This window comes from Serinus canaria, chromosome 5 (assembly GCF_022539315.1).
Source record: "Serinus canaria isolate serCan28SL12 chromosome 5, serCan2020, whole genome shotgun sequence".
NCBI classification, from domain to species: Eukaryota; Metazoa; Chordata; class Aves; order Passeriformes; family Fringillidae; genus Serinus; species Serinus canaria.
Window position 1 is genome coordinate 18,612,353 of NC_066319.1, and position 12,126 is coordinate 18,624,478.

A 12,126-nucleotide genomic window follows, 5' to 3' on the forward strand; every position below is an offset into this window, starting at 1 on the left:
GTCATCCATAACCTAGAATTTTCAGAGGGGAATATGTTTGTAAATCTCAACAGAAAGCAGATTTGGATACCTCAATTTGCCTTAAAGTCCTGTTTATAACTGCCTATAGGACAAGGATATAATATGAAGAATTATCAATTGCAAAGGCTTCTTTCTGCTCATTCAGGATGTTTCTAAGTGTTCTAGAGCTCCAAGGGTTTGAATACTCTTCCATTAAAATTTGGTCATCTATCTATCTATCTATCTATCTATCTATCTATCTATCTATCTATCTATCTATCTATCTATCTATCTATCTATCTATCTATCTGCCAATGCATGTAACTACTTCAAAAAATGGAATTCTGATCTGAAACTTGTCATGCATCTTAGTCAATTGGCTACAAATGGCTTCAACTGATTGTCTACAGGAGCTTTACACGAAACCTGTAGACTCATTTTGCAACCATCCCTCTTATTAGGTCCTTACAGAAAAAAAATCCCAAACAACAAACAGAAGAATAAGAGTGTGGTCAAAGAAAGAATTATATATCTTGTGGCAGTGAGAAACCTCAAACTCAATTTGAATAGAGAATTTTCAATAAAGAACACAATAAACAAGCAGTCTGTGTTCATTGAGATCATAACATAATTACATCCAAACCTTGAAGCCTGACATTTTAAACCAATATGTATTTATCTTAAACTTATGAAGCCTTCTGTTTAACTACAGATTTGGAAAAGGTAACTCCTTGTTTAAATTCCATTTCCATTTAAAAATAAAAAAAAAAAAAAAAAGAAGAGAATGTCTCTGGGAGGACACATACATGTCTAGAACCCACAATTGCCTGCAAAAAACCAAGATGACTGCATTAAACATACCCAGGCAGGCATGGATCTCAGACTGAAACGGGGAGCAGGATGGACTGATCAAATACTTTCAGCAAGTGAGTCAAATTCTTACTTTTCTTAGCATTGGCTCCATGTCTGAGTTCATTATTACCTCTGTTACCTCTGGAAATTTCTCCTTGGAAGATGCAGTTGCTGCTTGGCAGATGCAGTATAAGCTACATGGGCAAGTGTAGGAGGTGTGTATCCTGCCTTCCCAAGCAGGTCAGTGTGTCATTGAGGAATGCAGCTCATGGGTTAACCACCCTCTTTATGACTCCTTGGCGAGACGAAAGGTCCAAGTTCCTATGAAGAGGTTAGGAATTTTTTTTAAGATACTCATTGCATTTTTTGGTAAGTACTTGAATGCAATGCTGGTGAGGAATCTGCCAGGGGAGCATTTTTTCCACAAGAAAATTACTTTTGGTCAAAATTTGCAATATTTGGTGAAAATATATCAACTTCAAAAGAATATTACATTAAATTACATTCTTGGTGAAAACAGACAGTGACAAATTCTACCTGGTTCAAATATGTGAAGCTAAGTGATGACGGCAGGATGGGCAAACAACTTCTTAGAGCAGAAGATGTCTAAAATTATAAGCCAGGTAGGAGAATATTTCATACATTGAACTGTGATTTTCCAGTTAAAAAAAACAACCAAAAAAAACCAACCAAAAATCCAGGAGGTCTTGTTTTTTTAAGTGAAGGAATACACAAGTGCAAAAGAAACATCCCTAAACCAAATTAGAGGGTGGATTTTAAAGGAATGCATATGTCTGTTGTTAGAACTGTGAAAACACAAAAGTGCTTATTTCCTTGTGCAATTGTTACTATTGTGTAAGTGGTTCCCAGCATGGTAAACAGCAAAGGTAAGACAGTGAGATTTGATCAGGTTCCATATTGTACATCATGCTTACACATAAATCCACAAAAAGATGAAGGAAAGGGGACATGTTCAGGGTTCCAGTGTTTGTCTTTCCAAGTAGCTGTTACACAGCCCTGCTTTCTTGGGAAGGGCCAAGCACCTGCCTGTGGATGGGGAGTGGAGAATGAATTCCTTGTTTTATTTTATTTGCATGTGCCTCTTTTGCTTTACCTATTAAACTGAGTTTATTGCAGTTCATGAGTTTTCTCGCTTTTCCCACCAAGGGGGAGTAAGCAAGTGGCTGGACAGAGTACAAGACTGGTAAATGCTGTTAAAATCAAAGTGAGGAAAAGAAACAGACCCCAACTGAGGAAACACTTTAAGAAATTTGGTACAGCCTGCTTCTAAAGTAATTTGCAAAGCTGCTGATTCTGAAGTTTCTTTTCAGGTGACCCTTGGATCTTCACTATTATAGAAACTTTAAATGGTGGTTGCTCAATAATAAACTCTGAAACTACTGCGAGTTGTTTTCTCTTTTTCCAAATCAGTGGAATTGACTTGACTTCTAACTCATTCCCTTGATTCTAATGAATGTTGCACTTAATTCTTCTGAATTGTATACCAAATAGCTGCTTGATAACCTTTTGCTGCTATGTTGAATACTCTTGCAGAAATACCCTGCAATCGATAGACTGTGATCTATTCACTGCAAAAAAAAATCAGGTGAGCTAATGGCTCACATTTGGCTTCTTCTATTTGGACTCTTGTTTCCTAAGAAAGGTAGTATGTGTCTAAGTTCATGTGCATCTTTTCTTGGACCTTTTTTAGCTATTGACCAGTTTTACTTTATTTGACATATAAGTAGGAGTCCCAAGGACACCACAGGTTCAGTGGAAATGGTCAGGTGAGAAAAGAGGAGACTTTTTTTAAAAAAACAAACAAACATGTCATACCTGAATCTGATTCTGCTTAAGAATTCAGATCAAAACCATCCTAAAACTTCAAGCTTCCCCAGACTCAAAGACTCATTTTTATGTCATGTGATGAGCTGCACCGATGACATACATTGAGATGTATGTATCTGATATTCTGTGAAGAGTAAATCAGGGGTTCCCAGAGCTTTACAAAGTGAGTTAGAGGCGATCGTAATTCCTTTGTTCTTTGCCAGGTAATGAAGAAAAGATCAGGAGAATCATTGCTTTTAAATTTGATCTGTATTCCACCAGATGGTGCTCCTTCCCTTGTCCTGAGGTTGCTCTTTCTATCGAGTAATACCTGTCTGTATCAGACCCTCTGCATCTGTCTCTACCCACCCCATACACCTGGATGCATTGTTCTGGGTGACTCCCTCTGGCCCACACTGCTTTTCCAGCTCTGCCCTGCAGCTGTGCTTCACAGGCCGTTTGGGGTCTGTTTGGTTCTTCAAAGCTGTCTGCATTATGAAATGGTGATATTGCAGCTGAGCCCAATCACGTTGCATCAGTACAACCCAATGCTTTGTTACCACCATTCACATTCACCTTTGTGGCACTGTCTGAGACAAGCAGAGCAAGAAATGGGTGCAATTCCACACACTGGCATGACTGTTAGAGGCCATGATGGATCAATCAAGCGTGGGATTATGACCCGTGATGGAATGTGTTAGCTGTTTGGAAATCACGGATTGGTTTATCCAGACTAGGTCTGTATCAGTGTAAACAAGTGGATGACAATACCAAATTAAAAACAAAGGCTGAGTCAAGCAGGAAACACCACTGATTCTACAGTGTCTGCAACCTGTGTTTTCCAGTGCACTTGCTGCTCTAACCTTGACACTGCTCCCTGCGGAGGGTTTGATCTTGCTCCAGCCAGAGCCAAGGCACATCGGCTCACCCAGAGCAGATCACCAAAGTACTCTTGTAACTTCCACTTTTATCTAGAACCAGAAGGATAGCCAGAAAAGGATCTTGTAAAAGCTTCTTTATCTCTACTAAAAGTATGAAAAGTTTAGACCATGTCCCATTACTTTTTCTCTGCCATTTTAGATGGATTGACTCTGCACAGAACAGTAAAGGCACTGACCCAAAAGTAATGCTCCTGGGACCTGACAAGCCACCGGCCACTGGATGCTCACTGGGCACAGCAGAGCCAGCTGCAGCCCCATTCTTCAGCTGTCAGTACCCACAACCTGCTCACAGCCCTCCATAGCCCTCCCCTCTGCCTTTTTCATGGACTTGCTCTTAGGAAAACTCCTGAAATAACTGAACTGTAGGCTTTCCCTTAATTTCTTTCTCAGTATATTTATCCTACTGTCAATCCCCACCTTACCTCCTACTCCCCCATGATGGTGCATTATTGGTCTTGTGGAGAAGATACACTTACCAGATGTGTCAGGAAGGGATGGCTGGGGATTTCAACATCTGATACAAACAGATGCTGAGCAGGAGGAATTAGTTTTCTGCAGGGCTTTTGTCCTTTGCTCTTCCTATGTTATTTGGCTAGGAAGGAGGCAGGTAAGAGACTGTAGTGTCAGAGCTACTCCTTTTCACAGGAAGTTCTTCAAGTGTTTTATGAGACTGAGAACTATCACTGCCCCATTCACCTCTTCCTGAACTGAGACAGACACTTGCCCAGGCTGCACAGTGAGTCACTGTTGAGTGGGTATGCCTTGGCTTTAGCTTGCAATTCCATAATGTATTTTAGGGACTCTGAAACAACAGATGATTTAAAAGAGAATTAAAATGAGTAAAGAAAACCTCAGTGAAACCAGAGGACTGTAACAAACATAAGCATTGTAACTGCTATGTCCCATTCTCTCTTGCTGGATGTTGCTCATTCACCAAAGTCCTTACATCCACAGATCAAGAGCCAACTTAAAAACAGTTGGGACTTCTGCTAAAAGCCGAACTAAAATTCCATTCTACTTCTTTCTCTTCTCTTCCCCACTGTTTAGTGGGAAAAAAGTTTTCAACTGTTCAACTGCGAAAATTTTACTTTATTTTTTTAAGAATAATGTTTTTCTATCACCTGATTGCTGATTGTCTTATTGACATGCAATTGTAGATATTTAATTTTAATAGCAAAAAGTATTATACTTGACTCATTGTCAAGCAGTGGAGTCCTAGAAACAGCTTCTTCACTATCTGCCCATGTGCAGGAATGGTGACTGATTGCACAGACCTTGAGAATCCTAAGCTTAATTTTCCTTGATGTCTTGGTGATGTATCAGATCATGTAATCTGTTGTGAGGTTTGTATGTCCCACATTTTCAAATGCCTGGATGCTCTTACCTTCATGGTCAGATCCACTTTTAAGCTAACAGGAGCAAAGATCCACTCCCACAGTTATGATTAGCGACACAGCCATTGCATGTCTTTGTGCCAAATATTTCACGGATTAATGACAGTAAATGTTATGGCTCAAGATCAGTGTGTTAGTACAGATTGGAAAGCCTATTTCAGTTTGAACTTTTTCTACCTAGGCATTTGCTTCCTTTCAGAAAGAATTCATTGGAGTGTTCTCATCTTCACTCTCAAGCTGTCTTAAGTGTATGATGCATTTACAGGAGAAGGAAAATTACTGGAAGAATTTATGCTCTCATCTGGTTCACTACCCAAGAGATAAAAAAACCAACAAACATTTTGAGTATTTGTGGCTAAAGGTATTCATCTTTCCCATTGAGAATGGCTTGATTCACATGTCTTTGGGAATGATTTTTGCCAGAGGACAAACTGAGCATTGAATGGTCGGTGTGAAAATTGATTTAGAAACAGCCAGAATTCTGATGAGTATGGGACAATAGGACTGCAGGAAATACTTGTTTGTGATGCAAGAATGCAAATTGTGCAGTGTGTATGCAGAAGAGTTAATCCAACAAAAAGGGGTTTTAACTCCAGGTGCAGTTTAAGACTTTGATGCCCTTCCTTGGACATTTTAATTGCAGGTGGAGAGAGATAAGCTAGCACTCAAAGTGACAGCAAGCTAATACAATGCTTTGTATTGAGAGCAAAGTAGGAATAGCTTTCTCATTACCAATTTCAGGCATGAGCAGGCAGAAGAAAAGGTAATGTTAAGATCTGGAACAGGTCTAGAGATCCTGCTTCCTTCCTGCACCAGCCAAATGGGGACAATGGAAGCATAACTCCATTGCTGTGTTGGAGCAATTTGGACTCTTGATGCTTACTGATAATTAATGGGCTAAAAGTTACAGAGAGAAACAATTTTTGATGTTTCACAGACTCACATAATAGAATGAAGATAGTCTTGCACTGACAAAAGGAGTGGCAGGTTAACGTAACACCTTATCTCAACACTGAAATTAGCAGGCTACAGAAGCTAGTGCTGGAGTGGGGTGAAGCAGAGCCCTCTGAGGAAGGAGAGGACTCTGTCTCCAATAGATTACCAAGGAACAGCTGGGATGTTCAGCTCAGATGGGCAGTGTTCCTGGCAGGGAGCCATGGTATCGATTGCTGGTGTCCTTGAAGCTGATGGCACACATCTTCTGACTTTGCCCCCTGCATTTAGATTTGGGTGTTAGGGGTTAGGAGGCTCTTTTCTTGCTCTTTTTTTTTTTTCTTTTTTTTTTTTTTCATAGAAACTACAGTAAACATTCTGTTTGTTTAGCAAAAAGAGCTCAGTGTCTAGACCAAGTTCTTGTTCATCACTAAAATCCTCACAAAAGATTTCCAAAGGCAATAATAGAAGGCACTGTGCAGCACTGGCAGTGACAGCACTCACTGGGACAATAAAGCTCCAATGGGTGAAGCATCTTTTAGAGGCTGTGAGCATTTCCTGGGGAGCTACATCTAGCTGCAGGTCTCCCAACCACATCCCTTTTTCTCTCGAGGACATGAGAAGAGCACACCAAAACTGCACTGCACAGGTCCTACACATTAGTGAAGCAATGATGAGTTTCTCCATGTCTTTCTCAAGGGAACTTTGAAGTCATTCAAAGAGCTTTGGGAATGTATATTTTAATAACAACCCAGGACTGTACTTGCTGGGCTTTGCATTTGGCTTTGCCATTTTGTTTACTATAGAGTTTGTGAAATAGGGACAAGCCATAAACATCCACCTAGCCACACTTCTGCAAGGACATGCTCTGACATGCACGAGTATTTTCAGTGGAAGTGTTCCTGCAGCCTTCTTCTTTGTGGGTTTTCAAGTCATCCAGTTAGGGAGAAAAACAACCATAACATGGTACTGAGGTCACAGATGAATAAGACATTATGAATAGTCATGCTGAAAACAAAAGCTTTGGTGAATACTTGGTGAGAACTGTGGGGGTTGACAAAAGTTTGCAGAGCAATTCAAATTAATGAAGCACATGGAAAAATGTTACCTTGTGGAAAATTTCCAGGCAAAAAGAGTTTTTGAATAAACTGTTCAATGTTGGGATTTCACTCGCCCTTATTTTCATCCGAGCTGTGAATCATCCGATCATCGGCTTGAAGGTAAATCATTAAGTAAAAAAATTTAGGGAGCGGGGAGGAGAGGAGGGGGTGGCAATCAATGTGTCAGGTTTACCCTATGTCCCAGAGCAGTGAATAATTGCTGTTACTGTAGCAACTGATGGCTTAATGCCTAAGCTTAAACTTCTCCCCAGCAGTGTCAGATCTTCTGAGTGGGTCATAAATAAATGTGAATATATATATATCATTTTTGCATCAGAAACTTTGCCAACAGATAAAATACCTTTCTTTCTTATGCCATTTAAAAAGAGAGCATATACTAACATGCCCACATAATAATAACTTGCCCATTTGTGACAAAGTTTTTCTCTATATCACATCTTACTGCCAACAGTAACAGTCAACAACTTCCTTCATGAACTGCTGTGATTTTATCTGGAAGTTTCAATTAGATGTGTGCTTGTAAACTTTTCTCAACTATAGATTGTGAACATTTATACATTTATTCTCCCAGCAGCTGTGCAAAATGATACAATGCTTTACAGCTCTGGACCTGAAAAATAAATATCATATAACCTGTCTCCAATGTTGCAGAAACTCTACAGTAGAAAAGCATTCCAGATTTCCTACGATCAACTCCAGAGCTGTACATACGTAATTTTCCAAGCTAAACATCAACTCTGTGGTCATGGGTCCAGACATAACTGTCCCTAATATGTTAAATAGCAGAAACATGCTGGCACAAAAAGACTGGGTGAAGTTGAGTGTTAGAACATTTATTTTTCTCAGTCTTACATAATCTTACCATGTTAATCTGTTTTTCCTACCTCTGAGGTAGATTTTATAGATTTTTCTCAAGTGATGCAACATACTTCAAGTTCACTTTGGTCATTCAGTCACTTATCTCCCCTTTCTTCCACAAAATAAGAGAAGGCTTGCCACCTGTCAGGAAATTTCCAGTGAAAGGACAAAACTGGTAGCAGCAATCAGCTGAAAGTAAGAATGCGCTTATTACATGAAAGTGCATGCTTAGCAATTAAAATTTTCTAAAACAACATTGTAGTTGTTTTTGTGCTTTATGTACAGTATTAAAAATAAAATAGTCTACCACATGTAATTTATGAAAGCAGCCAATAATGAGTCCATTATTGCATAGCAAGACAATGTTGCAGTCGTGGTTACAGGCCTAGCCAAAGACTTTGATCTTCTGGTTCATTAATGTATATATGAAAAGACCTTAGCTAATTATCTCAGTAACTGGTCTCACTCAGGTCTCAGTCAGTTCTTATTCAAGGCTTACTCTTTCATTTTCTGTCCTCTATGCAGGGAGTGAGTCACCTGAGTCATGATTTATTGTCCTTTCGTATAGGAGATTTGTTATTTTCATACCTATGTCCAAGGGACTCATCTGTCTATAAAATTTGCAGTTGAAACAATTTAAAAAATGCCAGGTGATGTAGCTATTTGCAGTGACACCACTGGGTATTAGTAAAGAGAAGCTGATTTTAAATAGGCAAATGCAGCATCCAAGAGTTGAGCCAGCCCCAGGGCTGAACTGAGTATCATCAGAGCATCGCTGCATGCTTCGGGCTCCGTCCTCTGCTCCCAGGCAACCAGGCTGTGAAACCCATGACTAGGAATGAGAGTCCATGTTAACAGGGAATTAAAAAATCCAGTGAAGGTGATTTTTTGAATCTGCTAGCCCAGCTACTAACAGTGCACTCTGTCAGAACTGAACAGCAAATAATTCTTTCTAACAGCTGTCAGCTGTCTACATGAAAGCATGGTATAGTTTAAAGCTTTTGCTCACTTTCAAGCATTGTAAATGGTCACTTCTGTTCAGACAAATTTCAGTCAAAAATTATATGTATATATGTGTGTGTGTATGTATATATATATATATATATATATACATATATGTATATTTATAAAATAGAAAATCATTCTCCATTTTAAATCATTGAAATCTGATCTTGATGGTGATTCTGAAATGTGGTCTTCATTTTATACACATACGTCAACTGGCATCTCAAAGAATAGTAATAGTTACCAAATGGTGCTTCATAGATCATTGCCAGTCTCTCTCCCCTTCTTCCCCCATCTTTTTCATTATTTTAATAATGACAGTTCAGTGACAGCAAATAGAAACATTATGTTCCTGCATTAGAAGTTGCATACCAAATTATTTTATGCCAGGATTCTATGACACATTCTGTATTTCTTATTATTATAAACAAATCACATTCCATGAAGAATTATGTCATTAGAAACTCACATCAAATTCATATGCTACAGTATTTATATGATGAATGTTTGGAATAGTAAGATGGCTGATAATTTCTTTTTTGTTGTATCTTTCAATGAAACAATGTATGAACATATCATGGCTTACCTGCCTCCACTGCCATTGATTTTCCAGGGATGAGACATGGTGCTAGGAATGGAATCTGTTTTATGCAACTATGCTATGTGGAGAAAAATGCTGAAGGTAATATTTAACAATGGTTGGACTCACATATAATTAACTACTATTTTCAGGGGAATTTGCTTCTGTTATTTTTTTACTGCACACAATTCCACATGAACAGATGGCTACTTTCTTTCAACTGGTATTCTAATAGACAATGGATTTTATGGTGCCTTGGTGCCTCTACCTACCAGTATTAGAGGAGATGTGAAGATGAAGTGACATGGTGAGAGGACTTTGACAGTGGATTATAACTGGAGTATATTTTTCAACATGATCAGGGCAAAACTGAGCCAGAAAAACTGGCCAGAATGTGATAAATCTCTGAAGATTCTGTAAAGGAAGAGGTATGAGCACCATTCTGAGGAATGTTTTAAACTAGTCTAGATGATAGACCGGTTACAATGATAATTATAACAGTAGTTTCAAATCATGAAATACTCTTGATTGATCAAGAAACTGCTTTAAATGGACAAAAAAACCCCCAAAACCCTAAAGCCTACAGCAACCTGGTTTGATCACTTACCTGGCTTTGGATTGAACAGGAGGCTGAACGAGACGTGTTCTGAGGTCCCTGAGAGCCTGAAGTTTCCTATGAAATCACAGAGTGGTTAAGGTCAGAAAGGACTACTGCAGGTCATCTATAAATATATAAAGCAAATAAAACATACAATCAAATATATGGTGAAAAAAAAAGATATGGAAAGTGACCATACCATTTCCTATGAAGTTGAAACTTTTCTTCGTATTTTCTCCCTTTTTTCTGCCTCTTCCCTTTTCTTCTCCACTCCATTTCTTCTTTTGTAAATTCTGGGAATACTAATTTATTTTCCTGTGTTTTCTGTGTTGTGATCTGAGAACATGTTTTTTGTGCTCTTTCTGTCCATATGCAAGAATGCTCAGATCTACAGATCTTGTGCCTGTCCCCCATTTAGATTAGTCCATCAAGACCATTAATCAACTAAATGATGCACTTGGCAGAAAGAACAGAATATCCAATCCATTTTAGTAGCAATGGTGCAATCTCCTAGTACAGAAATTGACCGAAAGTCTGTGTCTAATCTTTCCTCCAGATTTGGCAGCCCTAGCAGGTGTTTCCCTCAGGTGTGCTCTAGAGAGGCATTTCTGCAGCGTGTGTATGGGTGTGGGGGTGCATGAAAAAGCCACTTGTCTCCTTAATCAGTGGGGGACTGATTCCCACCACTAGGGTGATTGCAAGTGGTGCAATATGTCTGCATGTAAGTAGAAGCATCTCCTGCAGGGCATGAGACCAGTGATGAAGTTTCCTGGAGATCACAACTCCAGCTCCAAGGCTTTCACTGTCTTAGGGAGCAGCTCAAGGAGAGACTCACTCCTTTGAAATTCAGGGCTGTTTTGCTGTGGGTCACTGAGCCCAGTTTGCAAGCCACAGAATAAATCCTATTAAAGTCACTACAATTCTTCTCATTCTTTCCTCCCACAGATGCAGAATGCCAGCTGCTAAACGCCGTTTCAGAAAGGGCATGGGAGAAACCCAGGAGAAGGTTTTTCTTTCTAAATAAATCAAGTCATTAATTCTGACTAATGCAATGTTGTGTAGTAACCCTATACAGAGGTGATGAGGTGCCAGCTTCATGTCAGTGTGCCTCACTGCAGTGCCTGTGATACTGTTCATATGCTCACCTTCCAGATTGAATAGTCTGGTTTGTAAGAGGTAGATAAAGCTCCTCAGTGTAAACACCCACAGAACCGAATTACACTGGCCCCTTGTCCTGGAAAAAGTGATGTACATGTGCTATAATCTGGGAGCAACGTGCCAGATGTAGGGATAAGAAACGTGAAATCTTTGCCGAGTAAAAGGCATCTGGAAAATATTAGGAGTATCAGACATGAACAGCCCACCTCAAATACTTATGCAGCAGAACTCCAAGGATAAAGGCTGAACTTCTGTCCCCCTCAAGTTTAATTAATATGATAAGTGCTAGTACAATAGCCTGGTACACAGTCTGGTATATCCAAGATGCCCCTTTATGGCATCTCTAATATACTCTGAATAGTCTTCATCTCTAGACATAACCACTGGAACTTGGAATGTCTCAGGAACAGGAATGTGTTCATCTTTATAGTGTTACATCTTTATAGTGTTTCAAGAAGTGTAGCCTCCTTAGCATTGTGACTGAGAAACCTTGAGAGGCAAATTGCTGAAAGATTCTGACAGAACCCAGAGGAATAACTCAGGCTCCTGAAGTCCTCTCTCTCTCCTGCTTAGAAAGTCTCTCTCCACAGTGCAAATTTTGTAGTGGGAACCAGCTGACTTCTAATGGGGTTGGTATTAAATATTTGCTTATTCTATCCCCCATCTTCCTTAGAATGATATTTCTGGTCACACATGCATCAGACATGCATATTCCCTGGCAGATAGTGTGCTAACTCCCAACTAAAGGATGTGAAGAAAACTCTTTGGAAATATAAGGATATAGCACATGCATCCAGTGAAAGTTTTTCTCTTCAATGTTATTAAAGGGAAGGCATAGTAAGGAAAGGGTGCATTGTCT

At 39.4% G+C, this 12,126-nt stretch overlaps 1 long non-coding RNA gene across 1 annotated transcript; it reads left to right on the forward strand.

Annotated features, from left to right (window-relative positions):
- The first annotated feature begins 6,898 nt into the window (after positions 1-6,898).
- Positions 6,899-11,182, forward strand: LOC108961327 (uncharacterized). The gene is made up of 3 exons (XR_001989557.3): positions 6,899-7,167; positions 9,545-9,613; positions 11,055-11,182. It is a non-coding gene; the product is annotated as an uncharacterized LOC108961327 (long non-coding RNA).
- Positions 11,183-12,126: the final 944 nt, after the last annotated feature.